The sequence below is a fragment of the Rhinolophus sinicus genome, chromosome 6 (genome assembly GCF_057876585.1).
Source record: "Rhinolophus sinicus isolate RSI-liver-muscle chromosome 6, RSI-T2T, whole genome shotgun sequence".
NCBI lineage: Eukaryota > Metazoa > Chordata > Mammalia > Chiroptera > Rhinolophidae > Rhinolophus > Rhinolophus sinicus.
The window spans coordinates 41,598,922-41,615,094 of NC_142506.1; the positions used below are offsets into that span (position 1 = coordinate 41,598,922).

General features: G+C 67.9%; 7 pseudogenes; all 7 read left to right on the plus strand.

The window, feature by feature from the left end:
• Window positions 1–734: 734 nt before the first annotated feature.
• Window positions 735–854, plus strand: LOC148758154 (5S ribosomal RNA; annotated as a pseudogene).
• A 4,640-nt stretch (window positions 855–5,494) lies between these two features.
• Window positions 5,495–5,614, plus strand: LOC148758155 (5S ribosomal RNA; annotated as a pseudogene).
• Window positions 5,615–6,951: 1,337 nt separating this feature from the next.
• On the plus strand, window positions 6,952–7,071 carry LOC148758156 (5S ribosomal RNA; annotated as a pseudogene).
• A 2,035-nt stretch (window positions 7,072–9,106) lies between these two features.
• LOC148758157 (5S ribosomal RNA) lies at window positions 9,107–9,226 on the plus strand (annotated as a pseudogene).
• Window positions 9,227–10,567: 1,341 nt separating this feature from the next.
• LOC148758158 (5S ribosomal RNA) lies at window positions 10,568–10,687 on the plus strand (annotated as a pseudogene).
• Window positions 10,688–12,722: 2,035 nt separating this feature from the next.
• LOC148758159 (5S ribosomal RNA) lies at window positions 12,723–12,842 on the plus strand (annotated as a pseudogene).
• A 1,358-nt stretch (window positions 12,843–14,200) lies between these two features.
• Window positions 14,201–14,320, plus strand: LOC148758160 (5S ribosomal RNA; annotated as a pseudogene).
• The last annotated feature ends 1,853 nt before the right edge of the window (window positions 14,321–16,173 follow it).

A 16,173-nucleotide genomic window follows, 5' to 3' on the forward strand; every position in this document is an offset into this window, starting at 1 on the left:
CCGCCGCCATCACCCCTCTCCCCATCCCCGCCTCCAGCACCGCCCTCTCCCCCGCCCCCACCCCAGCCGCCGGCCTTGCCGTACTACCTCAATCTCCGGCCTCTGCTCTCCCGGCCTCCGCGCCAGCACCGCCCTCACGCCCTCTCCCGCCACCGCCGCCGCCGCCAGCGCTCCCCGCTCCCCAGTGCCCACCGTCAAAGCCCCCATTGTCGCCGCCGCCATCGCCGCCCTGGAGCCATCCACGCGGTTGCCATTGCCTACATCGCCACCCTCCCCTGCCTCCGCCGCGGACGCCGCCGCCGCCGCCGCCGCCGCCGCGGGGTTCTCCCACAACTCCCAGGCCCAGGGCTGCCTGCTGGTGCAGGCCTCCACCAGTCTTGGGGGTGCGGTTGGGGGTAAACCTGGTGGCGGTAGGGGGGCGGGGTGTATGCCGGTCTGGGTCCTGGGGAATCCCAGGATGCCAGAGTTCCACGACTTCTGGCACCATCAGGGAAATGGCAGTGTCCCATGGAACCTCCGGTGGCGCGAAGTGGCCTCGCTGCGGGCCAGGAGTGGCCCGCCGCCCACGCCAGGGGCATTCGGAGGAGGCGGGGAGCCGGACTGGACGGGGACGCGGTGACGGCGGAGCCGGCCAGCGGGTCGATGTTCGCCACCAGAGCGGAGCATCTGCATGGCGCGCGCTCACGAGGCAGTCCGGGAGCAGGCTCTTGGGGCGCGGGGAGCCAGGTCCCAGCGTCGACGGCTATACCACCCTGAACGCGCCCGATCTCCTCTGAATTCGGGAGCTAAGCAGGGAGGGGCCTGGTTAGTACTTGGATGGGAGACCGCCTGGGAATACCTGTAGGCTTTTGCTTGCCTCTCCTTTTGCGCCGCCGCCCCGGCGTGGCTCCCTCCGAACCCCTGCCGCCCCTTGCCCCTCTGAAGCCGCCCAGCCAGCCGAAGGTCCCCCTGGCCAGAGGCCGGTCAGCCACCCGGCACTACAAGCTGGCAGCCCCGGCCGCACACCAGGCCCGTCGGCCAGGGCTCCACCCCACACCCTCTTCTTAGTCCTCTTCGCTGAGGCAGGCCGTCAGCCTGCAGCAGTTATCCAAGCCTGTGTCTCCGCCGGCAGGCACCTCTACCCACACCCCCGCACGCCCCCTCCCATCGCCCACAAGAGCCAGGAGCCCTCCCTTCCCGCCGTTCGTGGTGGCCCCAACACACAGGGCACAAAGAGCCGGGTCAAACCAGGGGACAGAGGGAGCAGCACCCAAACACACCGCACGCCCTTGGACTCCAGGAGAGACCACCACAAGGGGAAGTGCAGGCACGCAGGCACACAACCCTCACAACCAGGGTGCCTGTGGGCTGCCACTCTCCTCCCTTGGGGGGGGTCCCTGGGCGGGGCTCGGAGCCCACTGGCCCTCCGGCCTGGCCCGGGGCCTTCAAGGGTGACTGCCAATACCCGGGCACTGCCTCTGTAGTGGAGCCCAGCCCCGGGCACGACCACACTCCGGTGGAGAGGCTGCCACTTCAACACAGCCTCAGCGAGTCTGTCCCAGTCCATGTGCCCGCCTGTGCGTCCCTCCCCCCCGGCCCCCCCACGTCTCTCTGGCTCTGTGACGTGCCTGTTGGGCTCTGCCTCTCGCTCAGGAGCTCTCTCCCGCGAGCCAGCCCCCTTTTTCTGTCTCTGTCCATGTCTCTCTGTATGTCGGGATACATACGTGTACATATACGTGTATATTTCCATCTCGCTCCCTCTTACGCCTCCTCCCGTTCTGTCTGTCGGTCCCTGTCCTGCGGGGACTCTAGTCCCCGTCCCCGCACAAGAACGCAGGATATGGTGAGGCCAAGAAGGAACACCAACGGAGCCACGGATAGGGGGCTGAGAGCACCATTTCTCACGGGCGGCTGGCTTGGAGACACGGCAGGCCGGAGCCGCCCGATCCCCAACCGGTCGGCCGTTTCTCTGCCAACCCACCGACACACCGACCGTCGACCCACCAAGCCGGCCCACTGCAATCCGCGCCCCTCTGCAATTTGCAGTCCACCACCCGCGCTTCCTAGCTTGGCCAACGCAGCACCTCCGGGGGCCCATGGCCAACTGGCAACAGCTGATGGCCAAGCGGTCACAGCTGATGACCATGCAGCCCCCACGCAGCACCCCTCCACGCGAGGCCCAGAGCCTCAAACTGCTCTCTGGGAGTCTGTCCCCAGTCCCCGTCTGTGGGGGCGGAGCCCCAGAAAGTAGTTTCCAGGCTCTCGGCCTCACATAGACAGGTGCCTGGCTCAGGTAGTAAATGGCCAACTGTGATTGCATGGCCATCAGCTGTGGCTAGTTGGCCGTCAGCTGTAACCAGTGAGCCATTGGCCACAATATAACTGCTGTGGCTGTGGGAGGAGGGAGAAGAAAGAAAAAAGAAGGATGGGGCTAGCAAGAAGATGGCGGCTGGGCTGGCAAGCGTGGATGGCGGTTTGTGGACAGTGTGTATCCAGCCTCCAGTGAGAGTATAGTGCCGCCAGAGAGAATAAAGTGGTATGACTCCCCTACCTATGGCTCCGTGGGTGTTCCTTTTTGGCCTCACCATATCCTGCGTTCTTGTATGGGGAGCGGGAGCAGAGACCCCGCAGGCCGCCCAGCACGACAAATGGCGCAGCGAGCAGGGTCTCCCGCACGACACATGGCGCAGCGAGCAGGGTCCCCCGCATGACACATGGCGTAGTCGGCAGGATATGGTGCCGGCCAAAGCTCTCCCAAGAGTGGTGGAGCAGTTTGTGCATGTGAACACCCAGCCTGAGGAAGACCAGGAGGAGCAGCTGCCGGAGAGCTGGACCCCCGTGGAGGGGTGGGAGGACGTGGACGGTTCTCCCACCAGCACAGGAAAAGCCATGCAGCTGCTGCAGAGATGGAGCCCCGTGGAGAGGTGGAAAGATGTGGACGGTTCCCCAACCAGCACAGGCCGGAGAAAGCGAAGGTCGTTGCAGCCCTGTGGGCCGGGGAAGTTCCTGCTCAGGCAGCCCGGATGCAGGACTTATAGTCCCAGGAGGTAACGCTTGCTGAGTCCTCCGTGGGAGATGAGGGTGAGGTCACGGTCGTCCCTCACCCCCAGGACAGCCCTGGCGAATGACTATGGACTATGGGGAATTGCCTTCCATCCCTAATTTAATGGACTGCTTGACTGTTTGTTTGGGAACTGTTGTTAGTGGAACTGGGGGATATTTGCTTTTGTCTCTTGACTGGCCGCCATTGAGAATATGTAAGCACCTTGATTGTGAGTCGCTGTTGTTCCAGCAGGGTACCCTGAGAGGCACAGAGAGAGTGGCAGTGCACTGAGAGGTCTGGCTGAGCCCTGAAGATACCCTGGCTGTGCCCAGGAAGTCGGGCTGTTCCCAGAGAGAGTAGTAGAGCCCTGAAGGTACCCTGGCTGTGCCCAGGAAGTCGGGCTGTTCCCAGAGAGAGTAGTAGAGCCCTGAAGGTACCCTGGCTGTGCCCAGGAAGTCGGGCTGTTCCCAGAGAGAGTGGCGGTGCCCTGAGAGCCCTGGCTGTGTCCAGGAAGTGTGGCTGTGCCCACAGAGAGTGGCGGTGCCCTGAGAAGCCCTGGCTGAGTCCAGGAAGTGTGGCTGTGCCCACAGAGAGTGGTGGTGCCCTGAGAAGCCCTGGCTGTGTCCAGGAAGTGTGGCTGTTCCCAGAGAAAGTGGCAGTGCCCTGAGAAATCCTAGCTGTGCCCGGGGAAACTAGTGGTACCCTAAGAAGTCCAGGAAGTCTGGCTGTGCCCAGGAGTACTGGTGGTGCCCTGAGAAACCCTGGCTGTGTCCGGGAAGACAGGTGGTACCCTAAGAAGTCCAGGAAGTCTGGCAGTGCCCAGGAGTACTGGTGGTGCCCTGAGAAACCCTAGCTGTGCCCGGGGAAACTAGTGGTACCCTAAGAAGTCCAGGAAGTCTGGCTGTGCCCAGGAGTACTGGTGGTGCCCTGAGAAACCCTGGCTGTGTCCGGGAAGACAGGTGGTACCCTAAGAAGTCCAGGAAGTCTGGCAGTGCCCAGGAGTACTGGTGGTGCCCTGAGAAACCCTGGCTGTGTCCGGGAAGACAGGTGGTACCCTAAGAAGTCCAGGAAGTCTGGCTGTGCCCAGGAGTACTGGTGGTGCCCTGAGAAACCCTGGCTGTGTCCGGGAAGACAGGTGGTACCCTAAGAAGTCCAGGAAGTCTAGCCGTGCCCAGAAGCACTGGTGGTGCCCTGAGAAACCCTGGCTGTGCCCAGAGAGCCTGGCTGTGTCCAGGATATTGCATTCACCCCCAGGCTCCTCGCACAGGTCCCCTCGCGGAAGACGCTTGTCGCGTAGATTGTGAGGCGAGAGCCTGTAGGGGTGGAGTGTGGGGGCGGAGCCCCAGAAAGTAGTTTCCAGGCTCTCGGCCTCACATAGACAGGTGCCTGGCTCAGGTAGTAAATGGCCAACTGTGATTGCATGGCCATCAGCTGTGGCTAGTTGGCCGTCAGCTGTAACCAGTGAGCCATTGGCCACAATATAACTGCTGTGGCTGTGGGAGGAGGGAGAAGAAAGAAAAAAGAAGGATGGGGCTAGCAAGAAGATGGCGGCTGGGCTGGCAAGCGTGGATGGCGGTTTGCGGACAGTGTGTATCCAGCCTCCAGTGAGAGTATAGTGCCGCCAGAGAGAATAAAGTGGTATGACTCCCCTACCTATGGCTCCGTGGGTGTTCCTTTTTGGCCTCACCATATCCTGCGTTCTTGTATGGGGAGCGGGAGCAGAGACCCCGCAGGCCGCCCAGCACGACAAATGGCGCAGCGAGCAGGGTCTCCCGCACGACACCGTCTGTCTCTCTCCGCCACTCTCTTGCTCCGTCTCTGGCCTCTCTCACCTCCCCGGGTCAGGAGACGTGACGTGTAGCCACTGAAGGGACCGGAGGTCGGGCGGGACTCCGGGTGCTGACGAGGGGCGAGGGCCCAGACTGAAGGCTTGTGACGAAGGGTGGCTGCAGACCGGAGCTCCTGCACCCTGGTGGCGCGGGTGGCTCTCCCTGGCTTTGGGCCAGTGGGTGGGGCCGGCCAGGGCCAGGGCCTGGGTTGCACGTCCCTAGGGCCGGAGGGGACTGAGAGGACCCTGCGCCCCCCTCGGTGGCCCTGAGAGGTGGGGGCAGTCCAGCAGCAAGGGGGGCTGTGCGGTTGTGGGGCTGGGATGGGGGATGAGAGGGGTTGGGGTAGGGGCCCGGGGTAAAAGCCGTTCGGGGCCTGGGGAGTCCCAGGATGCCCGGGCGCCCAGATATCTGTCACAGTCAGGGAAGTGACCGAGGCCCGTGGAGCCACTGGGGGGGCGCGAAGGGGCCTCGCTGTGTGCCAGGAGTAGCCCGTCGCCCACACCAGCGGCGTCCGGAGGAGGCGGGGAGCGGGCGGGAGGCGCTCAGGCAGACATGCTCGCCACCCGAGCGGCCCAGCAGCATGGCGCGCGCTCAGGAGGCAGGTCGGGAGCAGGCTCTTGGAGCGCCGGGAGCCGGGTCCAGCGCCTAAGGCCATACCGCCCTGAACGCGCCAGATCTCGTCTGAACTCGGAAGCTAAGCAGGGTCGGGCCTGGTTAGTACTTGGGTGGGAGACCACCTGGGAACACCTGTAGGCTTTTGCTCGCCTCTCCTTTTGCATCGCCGCCCCGGCGTGGCTCCCTCCGAACCCCTGCCACCCCTTGCCCCTCTGCAGCCGCCCAGCCAGCCGAAGGTCCCCCTGGCCAGAGGCCGGTCAGCCACCCGGCACTACAAGCTGGCAGCCCCGGCGGCACACCAGGCCCGTCGGCCAGTGCTCCCCCCCCCACACACTCTTCTTCGTCCTCTTCGGTCCCGCAGGCCGTCATCCGGATCCCTTGGCCCAGCGGCGGTCGCCACCGCCGCCGCCGCCGCCGCCACCACCAGCGCTGCCCTGGCCCCCGCCGCCACCACCAAAGCCCCCGCCATCACCGCGTTTCCCACACCCCCCGCCAGCGCTGCCCTCCCTCCTGCCCCCGCCGACACAACGCCGCCGCCGACGCCATTGCCGACCTCGCAACCCTCCCTCGCCTCCGCCGCCGCCAGCGCTGCTCATGATCAGCCCCCGCTTCTGCGCCGCCGCCGCCGCCGCCGCCGCCATCACCACGCTCCCCACCCCCTCCGCCAGCGCTGCACTCGCCCCCGTCCGCGACCCCGCCGCCGCCAACGCCATACTCCCTCATTCAGCCTCCTCTGCTCTCCCCGCTGCCGCCGCCGCCATCACCCCTCTCCCCATCCCCGCCTCCAGCACCGCCCTCTCCCCCGCCCCCACCCCAGCCGCCGGCCTTGCCGTACTCCCTCAATCTCCCGCCTCTGCTCTCCCGGCCTCCGCGCCACCACCGCCCTCACGCCCTCTCCCGCCACCGCCGCCGCCGCCAGCGCTCCCCGCTCCCCAGTGCCCACCGTCAAAGCCCCCATTGTCGCCGCCGCCATCGCCGCCCTGGAGCCATCCACGCGGTTGCCATTGCCTACATCGCCACCCTCCCCTGCCTCCGCCGCGGACGCCGCCGCCGCCGCCGCCGCCGCCGCGGGGTTCTCCCACAACTCCCAGGCCCAGGGCTGCCTGCTGGTGCAGGCCTCCACCAGTCTTGGGGGTGCGGTTGGGGGTAAACCTGGTGGCGGTAGGGGGGCGGGGTGTATGCCGGTCTGGGTCCTGGGGAATCCCAGGATGCCAGAGTTCCACGACTTCTGGCACCATCAGGGAAATGGCAGTGTCCCATGGAACCTCCGGTGGCGCGAAGTGGCCTCGCTGCGGGCCAGGAGTGGCCCGCCGCCCACGCCAGGGGCATTCGGAGGAGGCGGGGAGCCGGACTGGACGGGGACGCGGTGACGGCGGAGCTGGCCAGCGGGTCGATGTTCGCCACCAGAGCGGAGCATCTGCATGGCGCGCGCTCACGAGGCAGTCCGGGAGCAGGCTCTTGGGGCGCAGGGAGCCAGGTCCCAGCGTCGACGGCTATACCACCCTGAACGCGCCCGATCTCCTCTGAATTCGGGAGCTAAGCAGGGAGGGGCCTGGTTAGTACTTGGATGGGAGACCGCCTGGGAATACCTGTAGGCTTTTGCTTGCCTCTCCTTTTGCGCCGCCGCCCCGGCGTGGCTCCCTCCGAACCCCTGCCGCCCCTTGCCCCTCTGAAGCCGCCCAGCCAGCCGAAGGTCCCCCTGGCCAGAGGCCGGTCAGCCACCCGGCACTACAAGCTGGCAGCCCCGGCCGCACACCAGGCCCGTCGGCCAGGGCTCCACCCCACACCCTCTTCTTAGTCCTCTTCGCTGAGGCAGGCCGTCAGCCTGCAGCAGTTATCCAAGCCTGTGTCTCCGCCGGCAGGCACCTCTACCCACACCCCCGCACGCCCCCTCCCATCGCCCACAAGAGCCAGGAGCCCTCCCTTCCCGCTGTTCGTGGTGGCCCCAACACACAGGGCACAAAGTGCCGGGTCAAACCAGGGGACAGAGGGAGCAGCACCCAAACACACCGCACGCCCTTGGACTCCAGGAGAGACCACCACAAGGGGAAGTGCAGGCACGCAGGCACACAACCCTCACAACCAGGGTGCCTGTGGGCTGCCACTCTCCTCCCTTGGGGGGGGTCCCTGGGCGGGGCTCGGAGCCCACTGGCCCTCCGGCCTGGCCCGGGGCCTTCAAGGGTGACTGCCAATACCCGGGCACTGCCTCTGTAGTGGAGCCCAGCCCCGGGCACGACCACACTCCGGTGGAGAGGCTGCCACTTCAACACAGCCTCAGCGAGTCTGTCCCAGTCCATGTGCCCGCCTGTGCGTCCCTCCCCCCCGGCCCCCCCACGTCTCTCTGGCTCTGTGACGTGCCTGTTGGGCTCTGCCTCTCGCTCAGGAGCTCTCTCCCGCGAGCCAGCCCCCTTTTTCTGTCTCTGTCCATGTCTCTCTGTATGTCGGGATACATACGTGTACATATACGTGTATATTTCCATCTCGCTCCCTCTTACGCCTCCTCCCGTTCTGTCTGTCGGTCCCTGTCCTGCGGGGACTCTAGTCCCCGTCCCCGCACAAGAACGCAGGATATGGTGAGGCCAAGAAGGAACACCAACGGAGCCACGGATAGGGGGCTGAGAGCACCATTTCTCACGGGCGGCTGGCTTGGAGACACGGCAGGCCGGAGCCGCCCGATCCCCAACCGGTCGGCCGTTTCTCTGCCAACCCACCGACACACCGACCGTCGACCCACCAAGCCGGCCCACTGCAATCCGCGCCCCTCTGCAATTTGCAGTCCACCACCCGCGCTTCCTAGCTTGGCCAACGCAGCACCTCCGGGGGCCCATGGCCAACTGGCAACAGCTGATGGCCAAGCGGTCACAGCTGATGACCATGCAGCCCCCACGCAGCACCCCTCCACGCGAGGCCCAGAGCCTCAAACTGCTCTCTGGGAGTCTGTCCCCAGTCCCCGTCTGTCTCTCTCCGCCACTCTCTTGCTCCGTCTCTGGCCTCTCTCACCTCCCCGGGTCAGGAGACGTGACGTGTAGCCACTGAAGGGACCGGAGGTCGGGCGGGACTCCGGGTGCTGACGAGGGGCGAGGGCCCAGACTGAAGGCTTGTGACGAAGGGTGGCTGCAGACCGGAGCTCCTGCACCCTGGTGGCGTGGGTGGCTCTCCCTGGCTTTGGGCCAGTGGGTGGGGCCGGCCAGGGCCAGGGCCTGGGTTGCACGTCCCTAGGGCCGGAGGGGACTGAGAGGACCCTGCGCCCCCCTCGGTGGCCCTGAGAGGTGGGGGCAGTCCAGCAGCAAGGGGGGCTGTGCGGTTGTGGGGCTGGGATGGGGGATGAGAGGGGTTGGGGTAGGGGCCCGGGGTAAAAGCCGTTCGGGGCCTGGGGAGTCCCAGGATGCCCGGGCGCCCAGATATCTGTCACAGTCAGGGAAGTGACCGAGGCCCGTGGAGCCACTGGGGGGGCGCGAAGGGGCCTCGCTGTGTGCCAGGAGTAGCCCGTCGCCCACACCAGCGGCGTCCGGAGGAGGCGGGGAGCGGGCGGGAGGCGCTCAGGCAGACATGCTCGCCACCCGAGCGGCCCAGCAGCATGGCGCGCGCTCAGGAGGCAGGTCGGGAGCAGGCTCTTGGAGCGCCGGGAGCCGGGTCCAGCGCCTAAGGCCATACCGCCCTGAACGCGCCAGATCTCGTCTGAACTCGGAAGCTAAGCAGGGTCGGGCCTGGTTAGTACTTGGGTGGGAGACCACCTGGGAACACCTGTAGGCTTTTGCTCGCCTCTCCTTTTGCATCGCCGCCCCGGCGTGGCTCCCTCCGAACCCCTGCCGCCCCTTGCCCCTCTGCAGCCGCCCAGCCAGCCGAAGGTCCCCCTGGCCAGAGGCCGGTCAGCCACCCGGCACTACAAGCTGGCAGCCCCGGCGGCACACCAGGCCCGTCGGCCAGTGCTCCCCCCCACACCCTCTTCTTCGTCCTCTTCGGTCCCGCAGGCCGTCATCCGGATCCCTTGGCCCAGCGGCGGTCGCCACCGCCGCCGCCGCCACCAGCGCTGCCCTGGCCCCCGCCGCCACCACCAAAGCCCCCGCCATCACCGCGTTTCCCACACCCCTCGCCAGCGCTGCCCTCCCCCCTGCCCCCGCCGACACAACGCCGCCGCCGACGCCATTGCCGACCTCGCAACCCTCCCTCGCCGCCGCCGCCGCCAGCGCTGCTCATGATCAGCCCCCGCTTCTGCGCCGCCGCCGCCGCCGCCGCCATCACCACGCTCCCCACCCCCTCCGCCAGCGCTGCACTCGCCCCAGTCCGCGACCCCGCCGCCGCCAACGCCATACTCCCTCATTCAGCCTCCTCTGCTCTCCCCGCTGCCGCCGCCGCCATCACCCCTCTCCCCATCCCCGCCTCCAGCACCGCCCTCTCCCCCGCCCCCACCCCAGCCGCCGGCCTTGCCGTACTCCCTCAATCTCCCGCCTCTGCTCTCCCGGCCTCCGCGCCAGCACCGCCCTCACGCCCTCTCCCGCCACCGCCGCCGCCGCCAGCGCTCCCCTCGCCCCAGCGCCCACCATCAAAGCCCCCATTGTCGCCGCCGCCATCGCCGCCCTGGAGCCATCCACGCGGTTGCCATTGCCTACATCGCCACCCTCCCCTGCCTCCGCCGCGGACGCCGCCGCCGCCGCCGCCGCCGCCGCCGCCGCCGCCGCCGCCGCGGGGTCCTCCCACAACTCCCAGGCCCAGGGCTGCCTGCTGGTGCAGGCCTCCACCAGTCTTGGGGGTGCGGTTGGGGGTAAACCTGGTGGCGGAAGGGGGGCGGGGTGTATGCCGGTCTGGGTCCTGGGGAATCCCAGGATGCCAGAGTTCCACGACTTCTGGCACCATCAGGGAAATGGCAGTGTCCCATGGAACCTCCGGTGGCGCGAAGTGGCCTCGCTGCGGGCCAGGAGTGGCCCGCCGCCCACGCCAGGGGCATTCGGAGGAGGCGGGGAGCCGGACTGGACGGGGACGCGGTGACGGCGGAGCCGGCCAGCGGGTCGATGTTCGCCACCAGAGCGGAGCATCTGCATGGCGCGCGCTCACGAGGCAGTCCGGGAGCAGGCTCTTGGGGCGCGGGGAGCCAGGTCCCAGCGTCGACGGCTATACCACCCTGAACGCGCCCGATCTCCTCTGAATTCGGGAGCTAAGCAGGGAGGGGCCTGGTTAGTACTTGGATGGGAGACCGCCTGGGAATACCTGTAGGCTTTTGCTTGCCTCTCCTTTTGCGCCGCCGCCCCGGCGTGGCTCCCTCCGAACCCCTGCCGCCCCTTGCCCCTCTGAAGCCGCCCAGCCAGCCGAAGGTCCCCCTGGCCAGAGGCCGGTCAGCCACCCGGCACTACAAGCTGGCAGCCCCGGCCGCACACCAGGCCCGTCGGCCAGGGCTCCACCCCACACCCTCTTCTTAGTCCTCTTCGCTGAGGCAGGCCGTCAGCCTGCAGCAGTTATCCAAGCCTGTGTCTCCGCCGGCAGGCACCTCTACCCACACCCCCGCACGCCCCCTCCCATCGCCCACAAGAGCCAGGAGCCCTCCCTTCCCGCCGTTCGTGGTGGCCCCAACACACAGGGCACAAAGAGCCGGGTCAAACCAGGGGACAGAGGGAGCAGCACCCAAACACACCGCACGCCCTTGGACTCCAGGAGAGACCACCACAAGGGGAAGTGCAGGCACGCAGGCACACAACCCTCACAACCAGGGTGCCTGTGGGCTGCCACTCTCCTCCCTTGGGGGGGGTCCCTGGGCGGGGCTCGGAGCCCACTGGCCCTCCGGCCTGGCCCGGGGCCTTCAAGGGTGACTGCCAATACCCGGGCACTGCCTCTGTAGTGGAGCCCAGCCCCGGGCACGACCACACTCCGGTGGAGAGGCTGCCACTTCAACACAGCCTCAGCGAGTCTGTCCCAGTCCATGTGCCCGCCTGTGCGTCCCTCCCCCCCGGCCCCCCCACGTCTCTCTGGCTCTGTGACGTGCCTGTTGGGCTCTGCCTCTCGCTCAGGAGCTCTCTCCCGCGAGCCAGCCCCCTTTTTCTGTCTCTGTCCATGTCTCTCTGTATGTCGGGATACATACGTGTACATATACGTGTATATTTCCATCTCGCTCCCTCTTACGCCTCCTCCCGTTCTGTCTGTCGGTCCCTGTCCTGCGGGGACTCTAGTCCCCGTCCCCGCACAAGAACGCAGGATATGGTGAGGCCAAGAAGGAACACCAACGGAGCCACGGATAGGGGGCTGAGAGCACCATTTCTCACGGGCGGCTGGCTTGGAGACACGGCAGGCCGGAGCCGCCCGATCCCCAACCGGTCGGCCGTTTCTCTGCCAACCCACCGACACACCGACCGTCGACCCACCAAGCCGGCCCACTGCAATCCGCGCCCCTCTGCAATTTGCAGTCCACCACCCGCGCTTCCTAGCTTGGCCAACGCAGCACCTCCGGGGGCCCATGGCCAACTGGCAACAGCTGATGGCCAAGCGGTCACAGCTGATGACCATGCAGCCCCCACGCAGCACCCCTCCACGCGAGGCCCAGAGCCTCAAACTGCTCTCTGGGAGTCTGTCCCCAGTCCCCGTCTGTCTCTCTCCGCCACTCTCTTGCTCCGTCTCTGGCCTCTCTCACCTCCCCGGGTCAGGAGACGTGACGTGTAGCCACTGAAGGGACCGGAGGTCGGGCGGGACTCCGGGTGCTGACGAGGGGCGAGGGCCCAGACTGAAGGCTTGTGACGAAGGGTGGCTGCAGACCGGAGCTCCTGCACCCTGGTGGCGCGGGTGGCTCTCCCTGGCTTTGGGCCAGTGGGTGGGGCCGGCCAGGGCCAGGGCCTGGGTTGCACGTCCCTAGGGCCGGAGGGGACTGAGAGGACCCTGCGCCCCCCTCGGTGGCCCTGAGAGGTGGGGGCAGTCCAGCAGCAAGGGGGGCTGTGCGGTTGTGGGGCTGGGATGGGGGATGAGAGGGGTTGGGGTAGGGGCCCGGGGTAAAAGCCGTTCGGGGCCTGGGGAGTCCCAGGATGCCCGGGCGCCCAGATATCTGTCACAGTCAGGGAAGTGACCGAGGCCCGTGGAGCCACTGGGGGGGCGCGAAGGGGCCTCGCTGTGTGCCAGGAGTAGCCCGTCGCCCACACCAGCGGCGTCCGGAGGAGGCGGGGAGCGGGCGGGAGGCGCTCAGGCAGACATGCTCGCCACCCGAGCGGCCCAGCAGCATGGCGCGCGCTCAGGAGGCAGGTCGGGAGCAGGCTCTTGGAGCGCCGGGAGCCGGGTCCAGCGCCTAAGGCCATACCGCCCTGAACGCGCCAGATCTCGTCTGAACTCGGAAGCTAAGCAGGGTCGGGCCTGGTTAGTACTTGGGTGGGAGACCACCTGGGAACACCTGTAGGCTTTTGCTCGCCTCTCCTTTTGCATCGCCGCCCCGGCGTGGCTCCCTCCGAACCCCTGCCGCCCCTTGCCCCTCTGCAGCCGCCCAGCCAGCCGAAGGTCCCCCTGGCCAGAGGCCGGTCAGCCACCCGGCACTACAAGCTGGCAGCCCCGGCGGCACACCAGGCCCGTCGGCCAGTGCTCCCCCCCCCACACACTCTTCTTCGTCCTCTTCGGTCCCGCAGGCCGTCATCCGGATCCCTTGGCCCAGCGGCGGTCGCCACCGCCGCCGCCGCCGCCGCCGCCACCAGCGCTGCCCTGGCCCCCGCCGCCACCACCAAAGCCCCCGCCATCACCGCGTTTCCCACACCCCCCGCCAGCGCTGCCCTCCCTCCTGCCCCCGCCGACACAACGCCGCCGCCGACGCCATTGCCGACCTCGCAACCCTCCCTCGCCGCCGCCGCCGCCAGCGCTGCTCATGATCAGCCCCCGCTTCTGCGCCGCCGCCGCCGCCGCCGCCGCCGCCATCACCACGCTCCCCACCCCCTCCGCCAGCGCTGCACTCGCCCCCGTCCGCGACCCCGCCGCCGCCAACGCCATACTCCCTCATTCAGCCTCCTCTGCTCTCCCCGCTGCCGCCGCCGCCATCACCCCTCTCCCCATCCCCGCCTCCAGCACCGCCCTCTCCCCCGCCCCCACCCCAGCCGCCGGCCTTGCCGTACTCCCTCAATCTCCCGCCTCTGCTCTCCCGGCCTCCGCGCCACCACCGCCCTCACGCCCTCTCCCGCCACCGCCGCCGCCGCCAGCGCTCCCCGCTCCCCAGTGCCCACCGTCAAAGCCCCCATTGTCGCCGCCGCCATCGCCGCCCTGGAGCCATCCACGCGGTTGCCATTGCCTACATCGCCACCCTCCCCTGCCTCCGCCGCGGACGCCGCCGCCGCCGCCGCCGCCGCCGCCGCCGCCGCCGCCGCCGCGGGGTTCTCCCACAACTCCCAGGCCCAGGGCTGCCTGCTGGTGCAGGCCTCCACCAGTCTTGGGGGTGCGGTTGGGGGTAAACCTGGTGGCGGTAGGGGGGCGGGGTGTATGCCGGTCTGGGTCCTGGGGAATCCCAGGATGCCAGAGTTCCACGACTTCTGGCACCATCAGGGAAATGGCAGTGTCCCATGGAACCTCCGGTGGCGCGAAGTGGCCTCGCTGCGGGCCAGGAGTGGCCCGCCGCCCACGCCAGGGGCATTCGGAGGAGGCGGGGAGCCGGACTGGACGGGGACGCGGTGACGGCGGAGCCGGCCAGCGGGTCGATGTTCGCCACCAGAGCGGAGCATCTGCATGGCGCGCGCTCACGAGGCAGTCCGGGAGCAGGCTCTTGGGGCGCGGGGAGCCAGGTCCCAGCGTCGACGGCTATACCACCCTGAACGCGCCCGATCTCCTCTGAATTCGGGAGCTAAGCAGGGAGGGGCCTGGTTAGTACTTGGATGGGAGACCGCCTGGGAATACCTGTAGGCTTTTGCTTGCCTCTCCTTTTGCGCCGCCGCCCCGGCGTGGCTCCCTCCGAACCCCTGCCGCCCCTTGCCCCTCTGAAGCCGCCCAGCCAGCCGAAGGTCCCCCTGGCCAGAGGCCGGTCAGCCACCCGGCACTACAAGCTGGCAGCCCCGGCCGCACACCAGGCCCGTCGGCCAGGGCTCCACCCCACACCCTCTTCTTAGTCCTCTTCACTGAGGCAGGCCGTCAGCCTGCAGCAGTTATCCAAGCCTGTGTCTCCGCCGGCAGGCACCTCTACCCACACCCCCGCACGCCCCCTCCCATCGCCCACAAGAGCCAGGAGCCCTCCCTTCCCGCCGTTCGTGGTGGCCCCAACACACAGGGCACAAAGAGCCGGGTCAAACCAGGGGACAGAGGGAGCAGCACCCAAACACACCGCACGCCCTTGGACTCCAGGAGAGACCACCACAAGGGGAAGTGCAGGCACGCAGGCACACAACCCTCACAACCAGGGTGCCTGTGGGCTGCCACTCTCCTCCCTTGGGGGGGGTCCCTGGGCGGGGCTCGGAGCCCACTGGCCCTCCGGCCTGGCCCGGGGCCTTCAAGGGTGACTGCCAATACCCGGGCACTGCCTCTGTAGTGGAGCCCAGCCCCGGGCACGACCACACTCCGGTGGAGAGGCTGCCACTTCAACACAGCCTCAGCGAGTCTGTCCCAGTCCATGTGCCCGCCTGTGCGTCCCTCCCCCCCGGCCCCCCCACGTCTCTCTGGCTCTGTGACGTGCCTGTTGGGCTCTGCCTCTCGCTCAGGAGCTCTCTCCCGCGAGCCAGCCCCCTTTTTCTGTCTCTGTCCATGTCTCTCTGTATGTCGGGATACATACGTGTACATATACGTGTATATTTCCATCTCGCTCCCTCTTACGCCTCCTCCCGTTCTGTCTGTCGGTCCCTGTCCTGCGGGGACTCTAGTCCCCGTCCCCGCACAAGAACGCAGGATATGGTGAGGCCAAGAAGGAACACCAACGGAGCCACGGATAGGGGGCTGAGAGCACCATTTCTCACGGGCGGCTGGCTTGGAGACACGGCAGGCCGGAGCCGCCCGATCCCCAACCGGTCGGCCGTTTCTCTGCCAACCCACCGACACACCGACCGTCGACCCACCAAGCCGGCCCACTGCAATCCGCGCCCCTCTGCAATTTGCAGTCCACCACCCGCGCTTCCTAGCTTGGCCAACGCAGCACCTCCGGGGGCCCATGGCCAACTGGCAACAGCTGATGGCCAAGCGGTCACAGCTGATGACCATGCAGCCCCCACGCAGCACCCCTCCACGCGAGGCCCAGAGCCTCAAACTGCTCTCTGGGAGTCTGTCCCCAGTCCCCGTCTGTCTCTCTCCGCCACTCTCTTGCTCCGTCTCTGGCCTCTCTCACCTCCCCGGGTCAGGAGACGTGACGTGTAGCCACTGAAGGGACCGGAGGTCGGGCGGGACTCCGGGTGCTGACGAGGGGCGAGGGCCCAGACTGAAGGCTTGTGACGAAGGGTGGCTGCAGACCGGAGCTCCTGCACCCTGGTGGCGCGGGTGGCTCTCCCTGGCTTTGGGCCAGTGGGTGGGGCCGGCCAGGGCCAGGGCCTGGGTTGCACGTCCCTAGGGCCGGAGGGGACTGAGAGGACCCTGCGCCCCCCTCGGTGGCCCTGAGAGGTGGGGGCAGTCCAGCAGCAAGGGGGGCTGTGCGGTTGTGGGGCTGGGATGGGGGATGAGAGGGGTTGGGGTAGGGGCCCGGGGTAAAAGCCGTTCGGGGCCTGGGGAGTCCCAGGATGCCCGGGCGCCCAGATATCTGTCACAGTCAGGGAAGTGACCGAGGCCCGTGGAGCCACTGGGGGGGCGCGA